This window comes from Felis catus, chromosome A1 (assembly GCF_018350175.1).
Source record: "Felis catus isolate Fca126 chromosome A1, F.catus_Fca126_mat1.0, whole genome shotgun sequence".
NCBI lineage: Eukaryota > Metazoa > Chordata > Mammalia > Carnivora > Felidae > Felis > Felis catus.
The window spans coordinates 10,606,040-10,621,135 of record NC_058368.1 but is presented as its reverse complement, the minus strand read 5'-3'; the positions used below and the strand labels follow the sequence as shown (position 1 = coordinate 10,621,135).

Below are 15,096 nucleotides of genomic sequence, written 5' to 3'. Positions count from 1 at the left end.
AATGAAAAGGACATGGGCTTTGGGGTTCTCCCAATTCAACCAATTATTGTGTTAGCCCACTGTGCCTCAGTTCCTTCATCTGTCAGTTGGGGATAATGCCTAACTTGCAGTGTGGTTGTGCAGTGTGAGGCTCAATGGGATGACTCATATGAAAATGCCTATCCTAGCCCTTGGCCCCAGACACCTTGAAGTGGGAAGTAGAGGGGGGAGGGGTGTGGCTAATAAGTTTTCTGTGGCTTAACCATAGAGTGCAGGGTAAAAGCCTGACATCTAGTGGTGAGAGTGATAGTTGCACCTCATCTTTTAAGATTGAGTCTCGGAAGTTCCCAACTGGGACCTGCATCAGAATCGCCTGGAGAACCAGACCCTCCTCGCGAAGATCCTGACACTGCAGGTCAAAGCCAAGATCTAGTTTTAAGAGCTCCCCAAAATGATTCTCATACCACCTGCTAGCCATTAGTTTGAGGTCACTAACCTGAAGGTTCAGAGAAGAGAGGCTGGTAGGTGAGAAAGGTCTTCATTTTAAGCTTTTCATAAAAAGAGATCTTATGCCTGCAGGGGTGCAAAGTACTTTACTAACGAGTGGATTTCCAGGTGTGCAAAGTCAAGCAAACCTAAATCAAACTGAGAATGATCTCGTAGAGAAAGAGCACTAACCATCGCTCCTTCCATATACATACATACATTTAAATTATGTATTTAAATTATATATTACACATATAATTATATATTACACATATATTATATAATTGTATATTATATATGATATAATATACATATTATATGTTATATATATTATATATTATACACATAATATATAATTTATATATAATCTATACCATATATATATACGTATAATATATAATTTACGCACACACACACACAATTGAGGCAAACCTACCAAAAAGCTTTACTCTTAACATCTTGTTACAATTTATTGAGAAACACAGAAAATTAATTGTGGAACTTCTACACATTTGACAAGCATTTATCCAACAAATAGTAATTTACCATCAGCTCTGTTCCAAGAACCATGTTGGCTCTTAAGGATATACGTTGAATAATAGTGATCCAGTATATTTTCCTAGAGATCTCATGGGCTACTGGGGAGATGAACAAGTAATCAGGCTATTAAAATGGCGTCTTAAGAGTGTTAAGACATAGAAAGGAAAGAAAGGTATGGAAGTACGTAAAGAGCCATCTGTATTAGTTTTCTATTGCTGCTGTAACAAATTACCACGACCTTAGTGGTTGAAAACAACACAAATTTATTACCTTACATTCTGGAGTTCAGACAGTCAAAATGAGTCTTATGGGGCTAAACCATGGTGTCTACAGAGCTGTGTTCCTTGGCAAAGAACCTGCCTCTTGCCTTTTCCAGTTTCTAGGAGCTCCCTGTGTTTCCTGGCTCGTGACTACATCACTCTGACTTTGGCTTCCACTGTCACATCTTCTTTTCTGATTCTCACTCTCCTGATTCTCTCTTACAAAGACCCTTATGATTACATTGGGCTCGTCTGAGTAATCCAAGATCATCTCCTCACCCCAGCGTCCTTAAGTTAATCACATCTTGCAAAGTCCCTTTTGCTATGCAGGTGATATAGTCACAGGTTTCGGCATTAAGACATGGGCATCTTCGGGGAGTCATTATCCTGCCTACCATATCATTTCACCCAGACTTGGGGAATTAGGGTGAAGGGGCCTTCCTAGAAGAGTTGCTATCTGAACTAAAACTTACATTACAAAATACTGTATTTCTAGGAAGAAAAAAAAATGGTGAGATGTGTGAAGAAGGGGATCAGTCATAGAGAGAATGAGATTTCCCAAACAGGGGACATGTGAGAAGATCCAGAGGTGAAAAGAAGTACCCTGTGAAACCAAAGACGGTACTTTAGAGCTGTGTGGTGGGTGGAGACAGAGGGGATTAGAAGGCCCTAAAAATAACCAGAGGCCAGAGTGTGGAGAATAGTGGTTTGACTGGAAAGCTGGACTTTTCAGAATTTATCCTATGGGTAAGACAGAGCTAAACTAAAGAATTTTAAATGGAAATATTTCACTCTGGTGCGAAGTGAAGCTTGGAAAAGGGTATGGTTGGAGGCTGACATACCTAGAAATCCAGAGGAGAGATGATATAGCTGCCTCAATTTAGGGTTCAGTGGTTAATGACATGGTTCATGCTACAAGGCTCCTTCACCTACCATCTATGTGACCTTCCGTGAAATGCTTAACCTCTTTATACCTCATTTTCCTTATCTCTAGAAATGAGAATAACACTAGAGCTCCCTGGAGCTAACCCGGTTGTATCATTCTGAGGAATAAATGCAGTAATATAGTTAAAGTACTTACTGCGGAACCTGGTACCTAACAAAGGTCCAATAAACGTTAACAGTTGTTATTTAATGACAATTTCAGTAGCAATGGAGACAACTGAGCAGAATCAAGAGATATTTAAAAGAAATAATGCATAGAACTAATGGTAGGTTGCTAAAGTGGGTGAGGTAGACCAGGAAGCCAAGGCTAATGCTCTGGTGTCTACGTGGGCAGTTGATTCAATGGTCCTGCAGATGTCCTGTGCTCCAGGACACAGAGAAAGAAATGAGTTGTGGGTATATATGCATGTAGGGGATGAGAGAGGTGATTAGTTCAGTTTTAGACATGTGGAGTTTGAAGATGATTGTGAGACTCTTAAGAGGAGAGATCCAATAGACTTTTGTTGGATATGTTTAGAAAGATTTGAGCTGGACATCTACATTCGTGAGTCATTAATTGAATCCAAGAGAGTAAATGAGATCATCTGGGAGCACATATAAAGTAAAGAAAGGAAGACCTAGGATAGAAGACGTGTTTATGAAGAGGCCTCTGTACCTTCCTTCTCATGGTATTTGTAACTCTGTGTTGTAATTGCTTGTGTATAATGTCTCTGCCACATAACCCCTTTAGACTGTCAACTCCCTGAGGACCCTGGTCACGTCTAACTTGCTCACCATTGTATCTCCAAAGGGTAATCGCTGGCTGGCATGCAACCATACTTAATAATATCTCCAGTTGAATTATTAAATTGTAGGATACTTCAAAAAATATAAGTGTAATATAGAGCAGGAAGAGGCCACAAAAGGTCTTTGGAAGTCTCAGCATGAAGACAGTTAATATTGTAGCAATTAGCATATGGTAGTTTTAATAGTGAGGTATATGAGAAGTTGGTAAGTAAAGGTAGAACACTCACTCTAAAATGAACTGTGAAGGAAGAATTGACAGAATGGTTATTGGATGATGGTGATGGTGATGGTGATATGCAAAAGTGAGCCTTATGGAATGAGAATGCTATTAAAAATGGGATAAGTGGCCATTTATGTCCCTGGGTGATTCAAGTATAATCTTGCCTAGTGACAGATCTTTTTCTGGTCCAGAAGTTCTGGGGTGATATCCTAGGTCAAAGCCTGAAATATTCCTTTTCATATATTTACATACTCCACAAACATTCATTGAGTACCTACTGTATATCAGGACACAAAAATAAGTGAGACCACCTAAGAAGGAGTGATATGCTTGCTATATCACTGGTATAGAAGGAAATATAAGTAAATTAATAAGCTGCAATATTGATTTTATAATCTAGATATAGGACACTCTACCAAAATTGCTTTGTCAACGTCAATAATGACCTCTATGTTGCCAAGCTAAACAGTCAATTCTATGTCCTCATATTATTTGACCTGTCAATAACATCTGAGACAGTTGATCACTCCCTATTCACTTTATTCCCTTGACTCCCTCGTTTGATTTTACTGCCTAGTCCTAGTCCTCTTTAATCTCCTTTGATGATTCTTCCTCTCTTCCATGATCTCTAAGCATTGGAGTGCCTCAGAGCTTAGTATTTGGATCTCTTCACTATCTATACTCATCTCCTTGGTGATCTCATCTAATGTCTTGGCTTTAAATATGCTGAAGAATTTTATATGTTTACTTCAAGCCTGAATTTTTTCCTTAATTTCTAGGTCATGTTATCAAATATCAAACTGACGTCTCCTCTTGGATATCTAGTTGGCATCTCAAACTTACAGTGTCCAAAATCCACTTCCTAACTGTCCTTTCAAAACCCGCTCTTCACATAGTCTTCCCCGTTAGTCATGGCAACTTGATCCTTCTAGTTGTTCGGGCCAAAATGCGTAGACTCATCTATGAGTGAGTGAGTCCATGTTGGATTATCCTCCACTCAAACCCTGCTTTTCATCTCAAAGAAAAAGCCAGAATCATGATTACCTCTCAGACCACAGATCCTCCCCTTGCTCACTATTCTTGAGTCCTACCAGCTTCCTTGATATTTCTCAGACATGCCAGATATTTGTTTTTCTGCGTGGAACAGTTTCTTCTCAGATAGCTGAATGGCTCATCCCTTTACCTCCTTTCAGATCTTCGCCCAAATTCAAAGCTGGGAAAAGAGGCACAATTGGCTCTTGTGAACTGGTATTGGCAGACTACAGTGCACCACTGGAAATCTAACTTGCGTTTGGTCGTTCAGTTTGTTACCTCTGTGAGACTTAGGGATCTATCCCTTCAAACGCTTGAAAGATTGTGATAGCACTAAAAAATCCACCTTGAGAATACCAAATTATGTCTCGTTGCTCATATAGACCTCTTCTCAACAAAGCACAGAGAAGGTGGCTTGATTGTCCTTTGGTTTAGGATGTGAAAGTTGGACCAGAGGGAAAGGGGAGAGAATGGTTACCCAGTGAACTTCACCTGTGCTCTGCTTTTGAAGATCTGCTCATTCTGGGAACATACCTAGATAACAAGACAGTCCTTTATGCCAGAGCCTCATAAAGTGTTTCATTCAAAAGCCCTGGTGGGCAAGAATCAGTCCCCAGTCAAAGCAGCAAATAGACCCACAAAGCTGAAACCAAAAATGAGAACAAGTTTAGATGGGCAGATTTATCTAACCCTCTATAAAATTTAAAACTCTAGGGCAACTCTTTTCCCTTATTAAGGGTTAGAAAGAGAGCACTTGCTTCTTGGAGAAGGCTCTAAGATGATTTGAGTAGGGATTAAATATATATCCCCAGACCCAAGTAACCTGCCAATCTGAACCCAGAAATAGGAATAAAGTTTGAAGGCACTTTTTTAAAGTGCTTAAATTGTGCTAGATATGGTGCACGCTGTTTTACATAAATTAGTTCACTTAACCTCCGCATAAACTCTCAAATTAGGTATATTCTCCCTATCATGTAAATGGGGAGACTGACACCCAGGGAGTTCAAGTATATACTGGCCCAGGTCGGTGATAAATGATGGGATCAGGTCTCTTCACTCCCAAAGCCCTGCGCCTTCCACTGTACCAGTACTGAAGACAGGTAAAAGGGATGGGAACAATATTTCCTATGGAGGAGGAGGTTGAGGGCAAGGCTGATTTCCCTGTTGAACAGTTCTTTATCCACCCCAACCAGCCTCCTTGTTTCTCTCTGGTCACACCTTCCATAAAAACGACTGTGGATCATGGCCACTAGAGGGCAGACATGCCCGAAAAGTTAATCAGAGCTACAAGGAACATTATCCCATCCGTTTCTCTCTTGGTCTCATTGGGACCAGGACCAGAAGAGGCACTCCTGGGTCTGGATTAGAATTACCATTTCCATTTCCAGTGTACAAATCCCTTCCAGAGGGTATTCCATTTTATCCTTGGCACAGCCTCATCAACTAGTGCTTTTCATCATTTTCATTTTACAGAAACACTTAAAAAGGAATGACACAGACACCTATGATTTCACTATAACATTTTTCTAGATTCTAAAGTCTTGCTAGAACTGTGAAAAACACTTATCTCTCAAGACAAATTTGTCTCATGGGAGAAGCAGCCCGAAGCAGAGAGTGTAGGCACTTAGAGGAAATTACCCCTGTCTTCTTCAGTCCTAGGTTTCTCACAAACAAGAAATGTTAACTGATTGAAGGGGAAAAAACTGAAAAACTTATTGTGTAGCGTTCACTACCTTCAAGATTTTGCAAATTGGGCTCATTGACATTATTATCCCATTGTATAAGCAAGGTGTCTGAAATTCAGAGAGACTCACATTCTACCATAAAGTTTTTCAGTGAAAAAAACGTGTGACTTGGCCTGAATGTTTATTTTCAAAACTCTTTTTGCCACACCTCATGATAATCACTAGAACCAGAGGCCCCAGAAAAATCAAGGTCACAAGAGACATAACCTGATAATCAGATTCTAGGAGGTGGGGTAAGTTCAGACTGTCACTGACAGGAAAATTCATCTATGTTATGTTCACCTTACTCAGTCTGACCCTAGTTAGAGAAAGCTGCTGACCTCCCCCTGTTTTCAGGGTTTTCGAATGTTCTAGATAATAATAGCGCATTGGGAGAACACTTTTGAAGGCTTACGTTAAAGGAAGGAAATTAAAGGAAAATTTAAGAAAAACAGATTCTAACTAGATGATTAAGATGACCCACCACGGAATAGCTGGTGACAACTTGTATCAAGCCACATTGATGACATCTGAACTAAGACAAGGGCAAACACTGGTTTGAAATCTCACTGGATGGTGGTGTTTGAGTGGCTCAGTTGGTGGGACTCACTCAGTTGAGCGGCTCAGTCTGACTCGTGATTTCGGATCAGATCATGATCTCATAGTTCATGACATGGATCCCTCTCACAGGCTCTGCACTGACAATGCAGAGCCTGCCTAGGATTCTCTGTCTCCCTCTCTCTCTCTGCCTCTCCCCGACTCATGTTCATATTCTCTCTATTAAAATAAATAAATTTTTAAGAAATACATTTGAAATCTCACTGGATGAAACAATAAAGGGGTAAAGTGTCACAAAGAGTTTATTCCACTTAATTCTTTAACCAGATTCCAATATTCTTACTCCAGTGGCCTCGAGAAGATTCTTTTAATTGTACTTGCTAGTCATTTCTCTGCCCAACCGGTGTAGTCCATGCTGGTGGACTCTTGGTCGCTGCCTCTTTGGTTGATACTCCTTTTGAACCATTTCATTCTCAAATCTGGCTTCACCCTACGACACTATCTTGTGAACCCCCTTAGCACCATATTCTGCAATCCAAGAACCAAGTCCATACTAACCCCACTTCAAATCCAGCCCCAAGAATCCCAGGCTGTATGAAACTCTGGTCCTACTTCTCAGTACAGGAGTTCTCCAGAAAAGGAACCATTTTTTATAGCATCAACTCAATGTCGTTCAGAAAGTATTGCTTTTGTTTCATTCAACAAATATTTGGTAAACACATTCTGTGTGTAAGAGCTGTGCTAGGTAGGTATAGGCAAGGGTCCAAAGAAAAAACAAAAATCTATATACTCATAAATTTTGATAATATATTGCAACTGAGGATTGTTTAGGGAAGATAACCCTAATATAGGATGAAATGGGTTGAATTCATCATAGGTAGAAAATGCTATAGGTGTCTGCATAGGTGTCCTGTCCAGAGCAGGAAGCGATTCAAATCAAAGTGGAATGATCAGAGGATATTTTTAAAGTAGTTGGCATTTAATGAGCATTCAAAAGGATCAAAGAGAAAGGTGTTTTGTTTCAAGAGGTAAAATGGCACCCTCTAGAGCATGGGCAGAGAAAACACTGGAAGTACATCTAGATTTATGGACTGGCCCAGTGTAGCTGAGGAATGGAAAACTAGGGTCCTGCAAAGGGGGAAGTGTCAACCATGAGGCTTCCTGAAATTCAGGAAAGGGGACACACATGAACTGGCCTTCTCAAACAAAGGGTACAATATGTTCTAACACATCTAGTATTGAGCAAGATTTAAAGATAATATTTCTACTGGGTGAGCTTGTGCTGGATGGAGCTCCTTAGTCCTGAGAGATTCACTTCATTAATGTTTGCCTGGAAAATGTCTTCATGCCTCCCGCCACAGTTTATTAAACTTTTTCCCGTCGCTCCAACAAGTTATACAACTTCCACCTCTTCTTCCAGACCTTGACTCATTTCCTAGAAGAGGAGTAATAATTTCACCTTTTAACTAAATATATCATCCAAGGCTGTGTCTCAGAGCTCACCTCCTACTCTCCCCAAAGCCTCCAGGCCTCCCATCCTCCACCCCATCAGACATTTTGTTCATTACTTACATTGAACTATGATCGTTAAAAGTAGCTTATGCCCATTTCCATGCCCATGGTGCTGCCTGTCTCAGGTGGTGTGGTATGTGTACTGTGGTTTTCCATATAGCAGGGATCACTGTCATTGTGTGGCTGGAAACAGAGCTCAGGAACATCTCCAAGGCCCAGCCCGGTACTCTATTAAGTGCATGAGATATGCTTTTATTTTTGAGGGAAAGCATGAGTGTGAGCGGGGGAGGGGCAGAGGGAGAGAGAGAATCTTAAGCAGGTTCCACACTCAGCACAGAGCCTAATGCAGGGCTCGATCTCACAACCGTGAGATCATGACCTGAGCCGAAATCAAGAGCCGGACACTTCACTGACTGAGCCACCCAGGCGCTCTGAGAGATGCTTTTTATGGTTCAAATCTAACATACTGATAGAAATCTAAACCTCAGTTCATAAACTCTTTTGAGAAGTAGCTCAGGAGTGATCTGAGATGCGGTGCCCAGAGATGTATTCATTCATTGGTCATTTGCTGTTAATTCCCTGGCTGTTTCAAGTGACAATATTTTGGGTACTGTAAGAATTTGTTACTTCTTTCAGTGAGACACTTAGAAATGGCTTTTCCCATGTTGGGAATATATCCAGTGTCCCCAGAGCAAAGATGAGACATGGCCCTTCTAATTGTGTGTTCATTTCCATAGAATGTCTTGTCCATAATAGCCAGGAAATCTTAATGTTTAAAGTTCAAATAATTTTCAAAAAATCTTCATTGACTTAACAATCAGACATTTTTGGACAGCCACAGAACTGACATGTACTTTTATGTCATGTGTGGTGGAGAAAAGGCTTTACTAAATAAACAACTTCAGTCAGTGTCCCCCCCCCCACCACCTCAGCTTTCCCATCTCAATGAACTATCTTTTTCCAATTTTACATGTATTTTGTTCTCTCATTTAATTGATCTGATTATTAGCTGAAGACTTCAGGATTAATTAAAAGATATGCTGACTTTGGTGCTTCAAGTAATAGAAAAACAGAGAGATTGCAAACATTCTGATAGTATGTAGAAGTGGGGTGGGATTCTAAGACTTTTGTTCCAGATGCATAATTGTCACTGTTGTTTAGAAGTCAGAATACCAGGAAGGACATGACCACAACAGGAATATGGAGAGATGGTGACAACATAATGACTGTACGGAATTTAAGAAACATATATAAGAACTCTCTGTTTATTCTTTTTCCTATAATTAACTTTATGGATTAAACTGTCCACACCTCAAATGGGAATTTTATTTTATTTTCACCAAACATTCCTTTGCTCCTCGAATGGTTTAACTTTATTCGTGTGGTCCAACGTAAGGCCAAGCATTAGCCGGTTATCGAGTGTGTGTTTCAACACACAAATGCGCGCGACAGTTCCTTATCTCTACGGCCACGTGCTCATAAATGCACCCGGACACACAAGAAGGAAGGAGTTCATCATTCTCAGTTTGGGTTAACATATTGGTGTGGTCTCATGATGAGCTTGAGGCCAGACACAGTAGGCTTGCCTGTCCTCAAGCCACACGGACTCACAAAGACCAGATCTGTTGAAACATACCCAGTCCACCCACGCGTGTTGAAATCATTCGGCCGTCGGCACATTCCCTGTTCTGTTTCTTCTTGTGGATCCCTAAACTCCACGCTTTGCACACTGCATTTTTTTCCTTCTCAGTCTATTCCGAAACCAGTTGGTTAACATTTGAAAACAAACACATCTAGGTTAGGCATGCCTCTGAATGTGCTTTTTTTCTTCCTGTATCCCCACCCACGAAAGACAGCAGTTGCCAAGAACTACCACACTCTGGCCTTGAAAAGCATAGTGCCTGGTCCCAAATCAAAGATTTTTTTTTTTTTTTTTGGTTGTTGGTGGGCATCCTGGAGCTAATCACATGCAATTGTTTTACAGAACAATATTCTAAGGAGAAAGCTTACAGAGAGCAGAGTGAAGACTCATACCCTCCTGGCTTCTCGCTGCCCACAGGATATATCCTGCCTCTTTAGCTCTTCATCCCGGCATTCAAGGCCGTCCTCACTCAGGCCTCGCTGCCTCTCTAGTTCCTTTACCACAACTGCTCCAACACGAGCCTTCTGCTACCTGCTCTCTTAATTTTGCTGATGACTCGCTCAGTGCTTGAAGTGCAGTTTTCCTCGACGTGCCCAAATGCTGTTTCACTTCCTGTGCCAACTGTTCTCGTCCCCTCTCAAACCTTCAAATACCACTTGGCTCTACTTCCTTTCTCTGATTTCAGATACCTATGTATCCACAGACTTTATTTCCCAAATGCCATATACTTAATTATGACTTTGTTTTGTCTTATCGACATTTCATATTATTTGACTTGTCATGACCTTTCTTCGCAACTAGACTCTCAGTCTCTCGAGCGCACGGGCCCTGTTGTTCACGTCTTTGTCTCCCAGTGGCACTGAACAGCACAAGTAAGAACGCGAGACATATTTGTAGATACCAAATAGCTCAAGAACCTCCAGAAGCCTTATTCCTCATGAAAACCTGAAAATAAATATGTATATTCAGTGATGCCAACTCTCTGAAGAAATAGGGGGAAAAAAATGCCTCTACTCATGGCCTGAGTGTCGTTGGCAGGCTCCAGCCCTTCCTCTCCATTCTGCCTCCAACCACCCCTGAAAGAGGACCAAGTAGAGACCCTCTAAGCTGCCCCTGCTCTGCCCTCTGCCCTCTTTCCACTCCCCACACCTGGACTTCTTCTCTGGGCCGTGATTCATCTTTCACTGTCCTTTGTTTTTCCTCTAGAGAGAGCCCATCAACCCCTAGCAATGATCAAGTCTAAATGCCCTGTACCCCAAGTCTGCTTCCCCCCCCCCCCGTTATTACATAAGGCATGGGACACGTCCCACTGGTTATTCATCCTTTCCCCACTCCCACTCAGCCCCCTTCCTCTGAAGTCCTTATATTCTGCCCTCTTGCACTCCCCTTTACCTACAAATTCCCCTGTGTCCTCAGACAGCTCTGGGAACCCCCTCCTCCTTTCCACACCTTAACTGTGACAAGCTCTCTCCTGGTGGCACCAATTCTGCAGTGCCAGGAAGGTGCTCGTTTTCTCACACCCTTGTTCAGTGAGATAGGATAGATCACAGCTTGGTACCGCGTGAGGGCTCCAGAAATGGTAGTTCTTAGTATTCCGTCATTACAATTATCATGTTGTTATTCCTCAGATCAAGAAATGAGGTCATGCTTCTCCCTACTCCTTACTCCCTACTCCTCCACCTTCCAGTAAAGACCCTGCCCTGTGAAGTGCATGCTACCTGGGCGTATCACCCTTGACCCACTCTTGGAACTATCAGTGCGGCCTCTGGCTCATAAATGTGGTCTTCCCCACTGCCTCCAGCAGCCCCACCTCTTTTCACTTCCCTCCCTCCGCATTGTAAATTTGATGGTATAGCGTCTCCATCCCACTCTAAACTCTAACTCTAAACTCTCTTCTCCATCTTTCTTTTTTTCTGACCTTCCCAAACAAATCTCATCCCTGGATGGTATCAGATCTGCTTTCTCTGTGCCAGCACCTGGGCAAGTAAGCCCTGGACTCAACTTATTAATGTTCACATAGGAGGTTTTTTCATGTATTTTATAGGATAGAGTATTTTGTACTTTTCTTTCTACAATATATTGTTTAAAGCAACAGTTAATTCCAGAGACCCTGACACCAGTGAAGACAGGGACCTGGTCACAGCCTTCTTAATGCCTAATAACGTGGCTGCACAGTATTAAATTGGGATGAGTTTTATCTTTTTTTGTTCTGTTAAAGAGTTTTAACAGGACAGGAATTCACCTGCCCCTTAAAAGTTTGATAATGATGATTGTTGATTGATTGTCATGTGGAGTTTTCACCTTTGAAAATAAGAATCATTAAGAAATGGAAGTTATTTAAATGAACACAGATTCAGTAATAGAACCAGGAAGGAATAAGTGACTCTAAGCACTTCTTTGAGTTCTAGATTGTTCTTCAACTACTTACTGTTCATCGAGAGCATCTTCTGGGCCTTTGTTATGGGCTTGCCTGGTTCCTGACGATAAATGGAGACAATTATTTAAGAGATGGCTAAGTGGCTTACTTGGGCACAAAATTCCATTCCTCTTACCTCAAGACTATCTCAAGATAGTCTTGTAACTTACAAACCCTGCCTGAGTTTTCAGCCTGCTGGTGGCCTGCCCTACAGATTTCAGACTTGCCAGCCTTACCCCCAATCACACGAGCCAATTTCTTGAAATAAACCATGCATATATCACACACACACACACACACACACACACACACACCCACACACACTTAGGAGTACAAGTACCTAAACCCTCAGGTGCTTTCAGACAATAAGCTCATGCAGTTTGGCGGGGGGGGGGGGGGGGGGGGGGGGGGATCTTTTTTTAAAAAGTAGTAAGACTTGGGAAAGGGCTCAAAAAATCTTATAAAATGTTTTAAATCTATAGAAATGTATCCATTATAAATCTATAATGTAGAAAATCTATAAATACTTGGTGCATTATGCTTAGTGCCCTAGTTCCTTTTTGGTTCTGATTTTTCTTAAACTTCATTCCAATTAGGTATGATCTCAATTTGGATTTTTTTAAGTTATAAACAAAACTGGGGGGAAATATGGGCACTGTTAATCTCATTGGGGTGAAATTATATATGGAATGTTTGACTCTTTTTGTAATGAACGTATGTTGCCCTTATAATAGAAAAAAAGATTCTGAAATACAGAAATACTTGCTTTTATAGCATACGACTAAAGCAAAGTTGGAAAATTTGAATACTGCGGATGAAATTAAAGAAATACTGAAAAAAAAAATTAAGAAATTAAGAATGGAAGGGCGTAGGAATATAAGCTGATTTCTTTAACACCAACAACAAATGTACGCGCAGGGTGGACGGAGGGACAGAAGTACAGATAATAGGATTAACCGTCACACAATGGAAGGAGACAGATTTAACTTTCTGGGAGAGCCAAGCCTCAAAGGTCTGAACAGCAGTTAATAGAATATGAGACTCTTATTAAAAAGTCAGGCTGTTAATTGGTGCCCAAGGTCCTGGAGTATTAGCACTATGTCAGCTCGTAAACCCTAGTGGGAATACCCCAAATGAAATGGAAGGATGAAGGTAGAAATGGCTGCACAAGAAGGAAAGATTTAGGAACAAAATGCTATCCAGAGACATTGAACGATAAAGGGACTGAGAAAAATGACTGCTCTTAATGCTGCTTTTTTCCTTTAAAAAAAGGAATAGGCATCCATAATAAGTTAAATTGAAATGTGTTGAATATTGAAATGTGTTGAATCTGACAACACCACCACAGAAGATGAGAAGGAGATTCAGAAATATATGTAAACTTTGAGAAACTTTTCCAATCAAATGCCACCCAAGGAAAGAAACCCTTCTGGGATAAAAATCCTTCTACCGAATTGTGTAAAGGCTTTATGAGTTTTTGAGAAGAAAGGCACCCTGGAAATTTTAGGTTATTTTTATCACTTTTATTGAAAAGGCCACTTCTCTGCTCTAAGGCTGAATTTTTTGATGCAAGTTCAGTGGCTTTGGGGTGAATCTGAATGAAGTTTTCAGAGCAGCGAGAAAAATCATGCAGTGTTAAGATGCCAAGCTTCCTCCGATAAATCTTTTGAAAATAACTGATAAAGATGCTTAGGGTTTCTCTGAATTCCCATGAGGTATAGCATTCAGAGAAGCTGGTAGTTTGGAACAGTGCTTTCCTTTGATTACAAACAGTTGAATTCTAAAATGCCACATAGCAATATGAGAGCAAAATACATTCGTTTTTAACTCATAGTGGACAAAATACACCCAGTCTTCAATTTGAAACTCAGGAAGTAGATGTGGATGTATCGGTCAGGTTATCTTATTGGCTGTTCTTAGTGATCAATACCAATGCCATGGTCATCGGTTATTAGGGAGAGAAATGATTGCATAAGCCATTTCAGACGTTTGGCAAGGGTGTATCAAATACCAGGAGGAAGAAATGGGATAGAGAAGAAATAGATATGACAAAAGTCTTCCTAAATCGAGAGACAAGAGATCCAGTCTGGCCTATGACCTACATAATAGCACACAGTAATTAATAGCATACCATTCTAATACAGGAAGAAAAAACTGGAGTTTCTGGAGTTTGGGCAGTTTGTGAATTGTTGGCTTTTTAGGAATTTAATGCTGCTTTGTGACACAGTTTGAATTTTAATTTTTTTTTAAATATTTAAGCAGTCTCTGTACCCAACATGGGCCTCAGACTCATGACCCGGAGATCAAGGGTTGCATGTTCCACTGACTGAGCCAGCCAGGCACCCCACTCTGGACCTTTTTTTCACAATTTGAACTTTAAAACTTCTCCTATGTACTAAAAGTCATTCACTTAATAATAGCATATACCATGCTTTTTATAGAATAGACATTATAGCTTACAAATACCCCGCCACAACCTTTTAAGATAGAGGATTGTTTCCATCACCATTTTTCAGAAGAAAAAACTGAATCACAGGGAGGTTAACTTGCCAACAGCTATACAACTATTTAGTGACAGACCTAGGATTCAAACCCAGTTAATCCAGCTCTAAAGTCAAGGCCTTCATACTACTCTATGACACACTTCAGTTCATATTTTTATTGATCATTCATTAAGTACGTGGCGCTTTGCTTATTTATGTAGATGATGTGAAGTATGAGACAGGATTTTTTTCATCTTTTCATTAAGTAACATTCAGCATCTTTCTCCTTTCCAAAACCCCGTGTGTGTATACATAGCATTACTTAGCATTTTGCCCCCATCTTTGGTGCTGTCTGTACTGAAAACCCCCAATATAGTGAAAATAGCTTACTGGCGGAGAGGAGCTCATAATGTGACACCTAATACTCATCTATCCCCACTGTAATATCTGGGTCAGCTAGAGCAAACAAATGGCTCAGTGAGGACACTCTGGGCTGGAGACTTAAGCTGCAAA

The 15,096-nt window shown here is 40.8% G+C and overlaps 1 long non-coding RNA gene across 2 annotated transcripts in view; it reads left to right on the top strand.

The window, feature by feature from the left end:
• Nucleotides 1-15,096, top strand: part of LOC109497305 — a 339,187-nt gene that overhangs the window by 301,777 nt on the left and 22,314 nt on the right. The window lies entirely within an intron of this gene.